This window comes from Mus caroli, chromosome 4, assembly GCF_900094665.2.
Source record: "Mus caroli chromosome 4, CAROLI_EIJ_v1.1, whole genome shotgun sequence".
NCBI classification, from domain to species: domain Eukaryota; kingdom Metazoa; phylum Chordata; class Mammalia; order Rodentia; family Muridae; genus Mus; species Mus caroli.
This window is the reverse complement of record NC_034573.1, coordinates 300361-312932: the sequence shown is the minus strand read 5'-3', so window position 1 is coordinate 312932 and position 12572 is coordinate 300361. Positions and strand designations below refer to the sequence as shown.

General features: G+C 43.4%; 1 long non-coding RNA gene across 1 annotated transcript; it reads left to right on the top strand.

Moving 5' to 3' along the window:
- The first annotated feature begins 2833 nt into the window (after window positions 1-2833).
- On the top strand, window positions 2834-12261 carry LOC115030864. Its single transcript, XR_003836432.1, has 3 exons — window positions 2834-2871; window positions 3961-4093; window positions 12178-12261. It is a non-coding gene; the product is annotated as an uncharacterized LOC115030864 (long non-coding RNA).
- Window positions 12262-12572: the final 311 nt, after the last annotated feature.

The window sequence follows — 12572 nt, the reverse complement described above, 5'->3', positions numbered from 1 at the left end:
CTAATTGGATTGGCTAGAGTGGCTGACCAACTCTTCCCTCCCCCACCCCACCCCCAACACTGGCATTGTAGGTACTTACTGCCAGGCCCAACTTTTTACCCAGGTGCTAGTGATCTGAGTTCAGGTGCTCATTTTTGCAAGGTGGGTGCTTTGCCTACTGAGTCCTTTCTCCAGACCCTTTGTGATTCTTTTCCTTTTCAAATATATTTTTGTAATTATTCTTTTAAAATCTCATACATGTATACAATGTACTTTGATCACAACTTGATTAAATCTCTTAACCTTCGGCTTCATGCTAACCTCCTCCTATGGTTTTAAGTATATAATTGATAGGAGTGACGTTATGATATGTAGTTATGAGGGCCTTTCTCTTGAGAATTCACAAACATCTGATTGCCTCTGCCTTTCAAGTGCTAAGATTAAAGGCTGAATTGGGACTCCCTTTATAGTTGAGACTGGCCTTAAATTCCTAAGTCAGCCTCCAAACTCCAATCTAGGTACTGGGATTGCAAGTATATACCACTACAGCAGGCTCTTATATACAGGCCTGTACTCTCAACATTCAATTCAAGGTCTTCCTGACAAAGAACATATGTCACATAAAGTGTAGTTCAGAAATGCAGATCCACGAAAAACAAGGAAGCATGTAAAAAGAGGATTAAACAGAAACTACATAGGTCCCACACACAATTTCAACAGGACAATCTGTGAGCTGTTTCTAACACCTGGGTAAATAAAACAAATACAGAGGGCTGGTGAGATGGCTCAGTGGGTAAGAGCACCCGACTGCTCTTCTGAAGGTCCGAAGTTCAAATCCCAGCAACCACATGGTGGCCCACAACCACCCGTAATGAGACCTGATGCCCTCTTCTGGTGCGTCTGAAGACAGCTACAGTGTACTTACATTAAATAAATAAATAAATAAATAAATAAATAAATAAATAATCCTTAAAAAAAAATAAAACAAATACAGGGGGCTGGAGAGATGGCTCAGCAGTTAAGAGCACTGACTGCTCTTCTGAAGGTCCTGAGTTCAAAGCCCGCAACTACATGGCGGCTCACAACCATCCGTAACGAGATCTGGCACCCTCTTCTGGAGTGTCTAAAGACAGCTACAGTGTACATACATATAATAAATAAATCTTTAAAAAAAAAAAACAAATACAGTGGGAGGAGCTGCGAACATTGCTCTGATGAATCTGTATTTTGCAGGAGGCAGTGTGATGTTACTAAAAAATGGGTTTAGATTGGTTACAAAAGTGCATTTTAACCCAGGCAGTCCTTAGAACTGCCATTCTGTCTTTCTTCCCTCCTGCTCGACTTCCTTTCTTCTTTCTTTTAAAGGAATCTCACCCTTAGCCCAGGTTGTCTGGGGCTCCCTTTGTAGACCTGGCTGAACTTGAAGGCTGAGATTAAGGCCTGAGCCTCTGAGACACCTGGCTTTTAAAATGTTTTTAAAAGACATGAGCAACATGCCAGAAAACAGAACTGAAACTTGGCTACAGGATTATTCATTTAAAACCAGACAAGACATAGAAAGAAGAGGAAAGGAAACAGAACAACTGTATATGTAGAAACCTCAAATGGTAGGCTCCCTGGGTGCCTGTGTACATGTTGAAAGGGTCCATGAGTCACTGAATATTGATACTCCAGACTCAAATAGTATGTAACCACAAAGAGTGTTTTATTCTGTAGAAGTCCATCGTGCTGGGGTCTACCATCTACAAAGATGGAGAGACTCTGAAGTGAGCTGGCAGGCAGAATTTAAAGCACATTAGGGGAATTCCAGGAAGGGCCAGGTGACTTCAATCCGAATTTTGGCTCTGTCTCTAGGGATATGCTAGAACCATTGCTGGAGACTGGGAGGCTGGATACTGTTGCTGGGGAAGTCTGGAAACTGTTGTATCACCTGGCTCACCTTAGATAAATTTGTGGCTCATTTGATAGACTCTTGGAAGTCCTCCATCCAAATTTGGCAGTAGACTCAGAACCTCTCCTTACCTTCAGCAGTGTTAAGATCCCAGTTGGGCCCAGTCAAAGGAAAGGCTGCATCAGTATCAGCATGGACTTGAGTAGGCAGCCCATTTGCTCCCAGAACCAATTTCAGGGCAGCTTCTTGTTGTGAAGAGGACTGAAGTGGAAACTTAAGTGGGATGGTGTTTTGCTGGGGCAAACACATGAAGGAATGTTTTGTTAAAGTGGACACAGGTGTGAAAGGCTAAGGCAGACTCAAAAAAGGAACGTTTTGCTGAAGAAGACACAGGAGAGAGGATGTTCTGCTAAAGCAAACACATGAAAAGACATGTGATGGAAGATTCTTTGGTTATGACACCTAGGTATTGGTCTGCCTTACATTGCGTAGTTGAGCTGCATTTAGGATACCATAGAGAGAAATGCACCAAAAAACTTCTGGTGCTGTGCTGCAGTTTGTTGCCACGTCCAAGGACTGGGGCTGATTGGATGCACATGCTGAGGCAAGGCACATGGAGGACACATGATGTTTGGAGGGTATACATAGGACTCCACTGAGTGATAGAGACAGAGGTTGGCTTACTGGTATAGCCAACTGTGCAAAGATTGAGGGTCTTGAGTCTTTGGTGATCTTTGATTCCCTGGTAAAGGCACAGCTGAGACCTTCTGGTGTTCCTGTTGATCCCCCCTACTGACTTGAGCTGAGGCTGAGCCTGCTGTTTCTGCTAGGTCCTGTCACTGCTGTTGCTAAGTCAACTCTACTGGACTCTACTGGACTGCTGGGGTATCCATGAAGTGTTTGTGCATAGATCAAGCTGCAACTGCCTGCTGACCTGTGAGCTGAAATGTGATTTCCAGACAACACAGACAGGAATTGCTCTAAAGAACCTTTCTAAACAGGTTCATTTCCTCCATATTCTTTCTTTTATACTATCTCTGGTGGGTGATGGGCTACAAGGAAGGTCAAAAACCATCATTAAAAATAGAATTTGAGAAAATTAAAGTTACAGAGGACCTGGAGCAGTTGCTAACAGTCATCCCAGATGGGCTGGTGACTCAACATGATTAAATCTAGAAGACTTGTGAGAGCTGATGGTCTTTCTAAAAATGGGGAGTTCTGCAACTTCTACTTGTAAACATCATTACTTGCAAATATCATAAACTGTCTACTCTGAGCATCTGGGCATCCCATAGCCTGGATGTATAAGGCAAGGCCATAATAGAGTCGGCCCTCTGGGACCGAAGTGAACTCCAAGTGGTGTCAGGAGAGTCAGAGGAATCAGGGGAGTCAGGAATGCTCCTCCCTCTAGCTGTGGTAGCAGGAGCAGGACACGGGAGGCAGACAGAGACCCTTCTCTGGAACAGAGAAGGAGAGCAAGGCAAGGGGCTAAGAATGACCCTCCTTTAGAGGAAGAAGGGTGGAGAGCAGCGAGACCTGTAACAAAAAAGGTTTCATCCAAACAGGGGAGGAGGGGGCTTCTTGACCAGGTGTTGCCACGTGGTGATATATAGCACTTGGTCCTGGGGGGCCCCAGGCCTCATAAACTAAACCTTCACCTTCTAATTGAAGAGGTAATGGAAAGTCCCCTCCTCAGGTCATCCTACTTTATAAGTGGGCCATTCATTTCTGCAAAAGATGGTTAGACAAACAACCAGACCACAGTCTTGGCAAAAGTCATTAAAATTATTCAGGACCAAGCCCAGTGAGGTGCTTTGTGCCTGTCCCATCCTAGAAATCAAAGAAAAATTTGTACAAAAGGACAAAATGCACAAACAGAATACACACAGACAGACACAGAAGGACATTCCTGGGAAAACAAAAGCAAAACCAACAGTCTTCCTCCCTGTGCATGGGAGGCCTATAGACCTATAGACAGTTCAGCATTCAGAGGAGAACTAGCCATTTCTGCTGCTTCTCCTAGGGGGTCTGGAGCATCCTCTGTTGCCCTGGCCAGTTGACAAAATACGCATCTGCTTTGTCCTTCTCAGCCTCCAGATTAAACCCAAAACAGAACCACAGAGATGGACAAAAGACAACAAGGCACCCAAACTTACCGACTGGAAAAACACTCCACTATTTGGGTCAGGGGTCTCCAGAGAATCCCAGACAAATCCCCCAAATGTAAGTGTCCATGATTTGCTGAATATTGATATGTATGTAAATAGTATGTAACTGCAAAGAGTGTTTCATTCTGGAGAAGTCCAGCATGCTAGGTGCTCGGGACTACCATCTACAATGATAGAGAGACTCTGAAGTGAGTTTGCAGGCCAATTTAAAGCACATTAGGGGAATTTCAGAGAAAGGCAGGAGACTTTTTTTTTTTCTTTTTTTCTTTTTTTCTTTTTTTGAGATAGTTTCTCTGTGTAGCCCTGGCTGTCCTGGAACTCATTCTGTAGACCAGGCTGGCCTTGAACTCAAAAATTCGCCTGTTTCTGCCTCCCAAGTGCTGGGATTAAAGGCAGTGCCACCACGCCCGGGATGGGAGACCTCTATCTTAATCTTGGCTCTATCTCTAGAGATATACCAGAACCATTGCTAGGGCCTGGTGTGCTGGTGTGTGTGCGCACATGTCTGGAAACTGTTGCTGGGGAAGTCTGGAAACTGCTGCTGACCTTGCCTCAGGCCAGTTGGTGGGGCAGCTTCTGAGACCTAGACTTGCCTGAATTTGCGCAGTTCTTGGAAACAGATCTAGGTCTAGTCTTCTGAATTGCCAATTAGAAGCCTGTCATGGAGTCAACCTACCCTTCTCATTGTCTGTACATGTGTGTGCGTGTGCACATGCACACTTGTGTCTTCGTGGATAACTCCTCAGATAGCATCTATTTTTCCTGGGACAGGGCCTCTCAGAACTTTTGAAGTAGGTTAGACTAGCTGGCCACTGAGCCCCAGGATCTGCCTGTCTGCCTCCTCAACACTGGGATTATAAGCATGCGTGACCACCCCATTGTTTTCTATGTGGGTGCTGGGGATTTGACTCAGGTCCTCATCCTTGCAAGGCTTTACGGACTGAACTATCTCCCCAGCACAAAGATGATTGGTATTAATCCAATCATATCCATAACATTTTTAACTCTGAAGTGCTAAACACATAAACTAAAAGAAAATTTTACATTAGATTGAAAGAATAACATCAAATCCATCTTAAAAACTGACTTAACTCATTTTTATTTATTTTTTAAACTTATAATTTATTTATTTTATGTGCATTGGTGTTTTGCCTGCATGTTTATCTGTGTGAGGGGGTCTGATCCTGGAGTTCCAGACAGCTGTGAGCTGATAGGAATTGAACTCAGGCCCCTGGAAGATCAGCCAGTGCTCTTAACCAATGAGCTATCTCTCCAACCCCAATTAAACACATTAAATCCCTTAATTAAACACAGTCAGTGTAACATCTGCTGTTTGCTTCTGGCCTGGACTGGCCTCATTTGCATGTCTGCCTCACAGTCTAGGCTTCCTGCCTCCATCTTTACTCTTCTTCCATTTGTCAGGAATTAAAAACAAAACAAAAACCACAAACAAACAATCTCTAACCTCAAAGGACAATTTATTCTGGAACTAAACATGAGAGACCATGGTCCAGGAACACAGATTCACGTTACCCAAATGTCATGTTCCAATACTGTCCTGGGTTCATGCAGTTTTACAGTAACAGAAAAAAGGAAGTTATAGACCAAGACATTTTTTATTTTTTTAATTTTTTTTTATTTTTTTGGTTTTTCGAGACAGGATTTCTCTGTATAGCCCTGGCTGTCCTGGAACTCACTTCGTAGACCAGGCTGGCCTCGAACTCAGAAATCCGCCTGCCTCTGCCTCCCGAGTGCTGGGATTAAAGGCGTGTGCCACCACGCCCGGCTCAAGACATGTTTTTAAAACACATTGGTGGAAACATGAGGTTGACAGTTTCCAGAAAAGCTGGGAAGATCAACTACAGATGCTATCTGACAGCACCTTTAGCCTTCTGGTTGGTGGGAGCTAGGGTCTGTTGATGCATTCTGAAGGACTTACCTAATGGCCACACAGATGTTAGGTCCAGTACACAGGAGGATAATAACTGGCTATTAAGGAGGCTGAAGATGGCCTAAGATAATTGGGGTCTGGACTTGAAGCATTCCAACCTTAGCACATCACTGAAGTTCTAACTAGTCAACAAGCCATTGTAGTCACAGCTTCTTCCCAGGAATTTTTGTCACACTTGGGAGTCTTCAAGTGGAATCCAACAAATCCAAATTCACCCATCCCAGTGCCCCAAGTCTTCTCTCAGTTCCACACTCCAAACCACAGTCTTTACTGTGACTACCCCATTGCTGGGTACTAGAAAGCTTTGAGAACTTTACATCCTCTGTCATCAAGCTGAGTAATCTTCCAGAGAGTCATAAACCCACTTGTCCTGCCCCAGGGTTTTTTTCCACCCCCCATGGTGCTTCATTGCAAGGTGTCTGATTACCAGGCACGACTCCATTGGGTCACAAAACCAGGGGGTGCAAGAGTAGGCACCCCCTCATTTGTTGGACTGATTGCACCTTAATATTTTTATTAAGAAGTCAATTTTAGAATACTCATATATAAAATAAATAATAAATAAACGGAAAAAGGTAAACTCTGGATGGTACTATGATCTAGAGTCACTAAATTAAGTTTAGACAAATTGTACCAAGAAAAGATGAGGTTTATAAATCATTGTACAATATTTTTGTTTTGTTTTTGATTTACAAATGGTTTCACTGTTTAGCCCAAGATGGCCTCAGATTTGTGATTCTCCTGCCATCACCCCTTGAGCACTGGGATAATAGGTGTGTGTAGCCACACCTGTCTGCTTTGCAATTAAGGCATCAACAATAACAATGGCCTTTGTAATGAACAGTTTCTGCTTTCTAACATAAAGTCTTAACTGTAAAAAAGATAAAGAAGGCTTTGTAATTTACACTTTCCCATCTGCCAGCATAGGGCAATAAGCTGGAAAAGATACTGTGACTTTGTTTTACATTTATATATGCTGTGCATGAGTAAAAGCAGAGGTTCCTAGAGACTCCTTGAGCCTCAGGAATTCAGCCTGAGAACAATGGTACCTGAACAAACAGATGACCTGCAGAGCAGCAGACACAGACATGGAGGCCTATTCTCACACTGCCCAGCCGGTGGAAACAATTGGCTTTTCATGCCTTACATTAGCTGGGATTCAAATCCAGAAGCAGCACAGAGTTTGACAGTCTTCTGTCTGTGCTATATGACTTGTCCTGACTTTCTGCTTAACATTAGTCAGGGACTCTAGCCAGGCTATCACAGAGCCAAAGAGGTAAGATTGGTTCTTCCTGTAGGCTAAGGAAGAGGACAGCTTCATGTCTTAGAATTCAGTTGTTTTGCAACCCCTTTTATACAGTCTGAATTCTCCTACTAGCCCACAAAGGACAAAGCCATCATTTTGTACATTTAAGTGAGATTAAAGAGGCTGAGTAATTTACACTGGGAATGGTAGTATATAAGATTACTGTATGTACATGGGCATTAACCCTTGTAATAATTATCACTCCCATCAAATACATAGTATTAACATGTTCTGACTCTATATATTCCTTCTATTTCATGATATGGGGAGAAGAGAAATGATAGGGAGGGACTGGGAGGAGAGGAGAGTAGGGGAAATGTGCCTAGGATATAGTATATGAGAGGAGAATAAACAGACAGACATATTCCCTGGCTGTCTTTCCTTGACTGTCTGTGGCTCTCTCTTGTATGACTCTGAGAACGCCCAGATAAGCTAACCTTGGACACCATTTTTATCATGACCATGAAGAAAGCTCAGCTTTCCCTTGTTTGATCTAAAACTTCTATTGTTCATGATCCATAGAGTTGATTTCGCCAAAACACAGGAGACTGCCTGCTGCTGTTTGGGGTACCCTTCATGAATGAGCTCCCAGCAGAGTGTGTTGACTGAAGTCTATAATTCTAGCCCTTGGAAGGCTTGAAGCAGGAAAACGAAAAGTTCAAGATCAATGTGGCCTAAATATCAAGAACCTGCCTCACTTCCTCAGTCTCCCCCTAAGACATTTCTCCTTATTCTTCCAGTTTTTGTTTTGTTTTAGGGTAGAAATTTATTTATTCATTTTTTTAGAAAATTAATTATTTTATTTATTTATATCCCAAATGTTGCCCCACTCCACCTCCCTTCCCAGAGTTCCCTAACCCAATTTGGGATCCATCCCATAGGCGATCAGTATTACTGATGCTATGTTGTGCTTGCAGACAGGATCTTAGCATGGCTGTCCAGTTTTGTTTTTTAAGGTTCCTTTTCATTCCCAAGTCAATGGAGAGAGGAGAGTGGTAGGTAGGTAGGAAGGTAGGTGGATAGGTAGGTAGGTAGTGTTTATAGCCTGTTTCTTTTTCTGATAAGAACATGATGATAAGCTGTTAACAGAGTCTGACCTCTTTTCTTTCACTCTGAAGGAAAGCCCAAAGTCACCTCTGCCCACTCTCCAGCTCTCTACTGACACCCTCTGGGAAGAAAGCACATCTGTAAGACTAGGAACAATGCAGCTTTGTCAAGGGCTGTTCACCATAGGACTTCATGTGGCTCCTCTAGACTCCTAGCAGCTCCTCCTTCAGTCAGAGCATGCGGCTGCGGTTCTGACAATGGAGCCTCTCCTTGACACTACCTGGCTTCAGCCCTGCCCACACAGTCCTCTCTTCCATCACTCTCAAGCACCCTCTTGAGGTCTTTAGTCCTGGGAAAGAGCTCTCCCAACCATCATCTTCATCCATGATAAATCCCTTTTAAAGGTCCTTTACATTTTTCTCTGTTCCTGCAGACCTGATCCCTTAGTCTCATCTCTACCACTGCAAGAGAACACAGCAGCAACCTTCCTCCCCGCACCCTGCCTACAGCTCCAATGGATTCCACAGACCATGCCCTCCTAACTTTTCTCTCCCTACTTGTTTCTGTATACCAATCCCCAACTCCAGCAGGCATACCCTGCTAAAACACAGGCCACGCCTGCCAGAAAACCAGGTAGGCTGCCAGCAGACCTCTCCCCACTGTCTTTCTCTCTCTGTTCCCTCAAACCCAATCTCCCAGTCTCCTTTCATGAAGGACAACAGAACGGAGCTATATAGCCTTCCCTCCCTCCTGCCCACATCTTTTGTGGAGCCCACAAACCAACCCCTCCTAACCTCCCTCCTCAAACTTGTAGCTTTATCCAAGATTCCAACTCCAACAATCCCTCTAAACAACCATTGCTCTCTAAGGACTTTTCTTTTCCTACCCATCCTTGGCTAGGAGGAAGACCTTTGAAAAGAGAGAGTAAGAATCTCTCAATTAAACAAGCTTGATAGTCCCAATGTGTTCTAGTTGCTAATCTAAGAACTGCTTCTCCCAGGGTAACAAGTATACTGAAGGCAGACACAACAGTTCTACTGCTCCTGAGATCCAGTTCCCCCAATCTCATCCCCAACTCTGTTGCAAGCTTTGCAAACAGAATATAAGAGAGAATCTCAGGTATTGAAGGTATGATAAAAGAAATGGAAACATTGGTCAAAGAAAGTGTTAAATCTAAAAACAAAAAACAGCCGGGTGTGGTGGCACACGCCTTTAATCCCAGCACTCGGGAGGCAGAGGCAGGTGGATTTCTGAGTTTGAGGCCAGCCTGGTCTATAAAGGTACAAGAAGCATACAGAACACCAAATAGATTGGACCACAAAAGAAAGTCCTCTCAGTACATAATAATCAAAACATTATACATACAGAACCAAGAAAGAATATTAAAAACTACAAGTGGAAAGGACCAAGTAACATAAAGACAAAATTATTAGAATTGTGTGTGACTTCTTGATGAAGACTATAAATCCGGAAAGGTCTGGACAGATGTCCTGCAGACTCTAAGAGATCACAGATAGCAGCTTAGGCTATACCCAGGGAAAGTTTCAATGACTATAGATGGAGAAAAAAGGTATTCCATGATAAAGTCTAATTTAAGCACTATATTTCTATAAATCCAGCCTTATAGCAGGTACTAGAAGGTAGGCTCCAACCTAAGGAGGTTAACTATACTTATGAGAACATAGGAAATAAATAATCTCATACCAGCGAAATGAAGAGAAGGGAAGCACACACCCCCTCCCCCCACAATAACTACCACCACCATCAACCACCGCAAAGTAGTAGGAATCAACAGTCAGTGGTTATTGATGTTTCTCAATATCAATCAATGGTCTCAATAAGTAAAATACACACAAACAGGATGGATGTGAAAACAGGATCCATCATTCTGCTGCACCCAAGAAACAGACCTCAACATCAAGGATAGATATTACTTCAGGCTAAAAGGTGGGAAAAAGAGAATCCATGCAAATGGACCTACGAAGCAAGCTGGTGTAGCCATTTTACATCTAACAAACTAGACCAAACCATATTGATCAAATATGGCTTCCAGGGCAGACTGGGTTGCACTCTATTGAGTTAGCCGAAGGGATCCCATTGAAATCCATAAATAGCCCTGGCTGTTGCCAAGACAAAGGGTTGCTCTCTGCAAACTGATAGCAGGGTTCCATAGGCAAGGACAACACCCACACAACTGATTGGACATGGAGAAGTCAAGCTGGTTCCTACGTGGAACCTTAACCCCTACATCCTGGTCTCTTTGGTGCAGGAAGTACTCTACAGGCTACTAAAAGGGAAACGTGGCTACCACCTCAACTACAAAACCTTTGATTTACAATCTGTCTTGCCTACCAAAAACTATCGGCACAGAACGTCAGAATGCCTGATCTGACTTAAGGCCCCCTCCCTGAGAAGGAGCTCAGACCAGCACTGCTTGTGCAACCAAGAATCAGGACTAGGTAGCCTGGAGACCTAAGGTAAAACCAAACACTACTGCTTTTTAAAAAATCACCAAAATGACTACTAATGATATTCTGCTAAACTTAGAAGTCAATGCCTTACCCAGTCATCATCAGAGAGGTTTCCTCTGGCAGCGAATGGGAACAGATGCAGAGATCCATAGCCAGACAGTATGTGGAGAGAGAGTCTAAACTGGAGATCTCTGTCCAATTCCTCCCCTCAGAACTCAGGGAAGCCCACAGAAGAGGAGGCAGAAAGATTGTAGGATCCGCAGGAGATGGAGGACACCAGGAGAGCAGAGCCCTCTGAATCACTGCAGCAGGGCACATGTGAACTCACAGAGACTGAAGCAGCAAGCACAGGACCTGTAGGGACTGCATTAGGTCCTCTGTGTATATATAAGTTTAGTATTTTTATGGGATTCCTGACTGTGAGGACAAGTGGGTCTCTGACTCTTGTGTCTGCTCTTGGGACTCTTTTCTTCCTGTTGTGTTGTCATGTCCAACTTTGATATGATAATTTTTGCTACACCTTATTAGATTTTATTTTGTCATGCTTGGTTGATATCTCTTAGAAGCATTTTTTTTTTTTTTCTGATGAGAGACACAAAGGGAGTGGATCTGAACAGGAGGGGAAGAAGGGAGGAACTGGGAGGAGTAGAGGGAGGGGAAACTACAGACCCTCTTCCCACTACAATGAAGTACTACATCAAGTCCCAGACTTTTCTTTTTTTTTTTTTTAATATATTTTATTACGTATTTTCCTCAATTACATTTCCAATGCTATCCCAAAAGTCCCCCATACCCTCCCCCCCTCGACTTTTCTTTTCCTACCCATCTGTACTGGCTAGTTTTGTGTCAACTTGACACAGCTGGAGTTATCACAGAGAAAGGATCTGCAGTTGAGGAAATGCTTCCATGAGATCCAACTGTAAGGCATTTTCTCAATTAGTGATCAAGGGGGAAAGGCCCCTTGTGGGTGGGACCATTTCTGGGCTGGTAGTCTTGGGGTCTATAAGAGAGCAGGCTGAGCAAGCCAGAGGAAGCAAGCCAGTAAAGAACATCCCTCCATGGCCTCTGCATCAGCTCCTGCTTTCTGACCTGCTTGAGTTCCAGTCCTGACTTCCTTGGTGATGAACAACAGTATGGAAGTGTAAGCTGAATAAACCCTTTTCTCTCCAGTTTCCTTCTTGGTCATGATGTTTGTGCAGGAATAGAAACCCTGACTAAGACACCATCCTTGGCTAGGAGGAAGACCTTTGAGAAGCGAGAATAAGAATCTCTCAATTAAACAAGCTTGATAGTCCCAGCATGTTCTAGTTTTCTCTCCTGATGAATACAGAAGACCTCCATTCTCCTGTTTGCTCCTTCCTCAGGGTAAGAGGTCATACACTGCTATCAGATGGGGAGCTTCTGCAACCACAGAGGTAAATGAACAAAGGCAAGGGAAGCCCAGGATGGAAGGTAAGCATCCTATGGGGTAATTCATTTTCTTCATATCTCATTTCCACATGATTCCATTTCAGTGGAATGTTAGGAAAATCAAAATTATGGTAATAGAAGGTAGATAAGCCGTGTCTGGGGCAGGGGTAGGGGTCAAGGTACAGGATGCAGAGGAACCCAAGGGCACATTTGGAGGGAACTGAAACTTTTGTTTTGAATGTATTCATGTTATATTTGATGGGTATATAGATATATCATGAGACATAGATTATACATCTTAAATTATATTAGCTATTTTTATTGCTGTTTTGTTCTTGCTTTCCTTTTT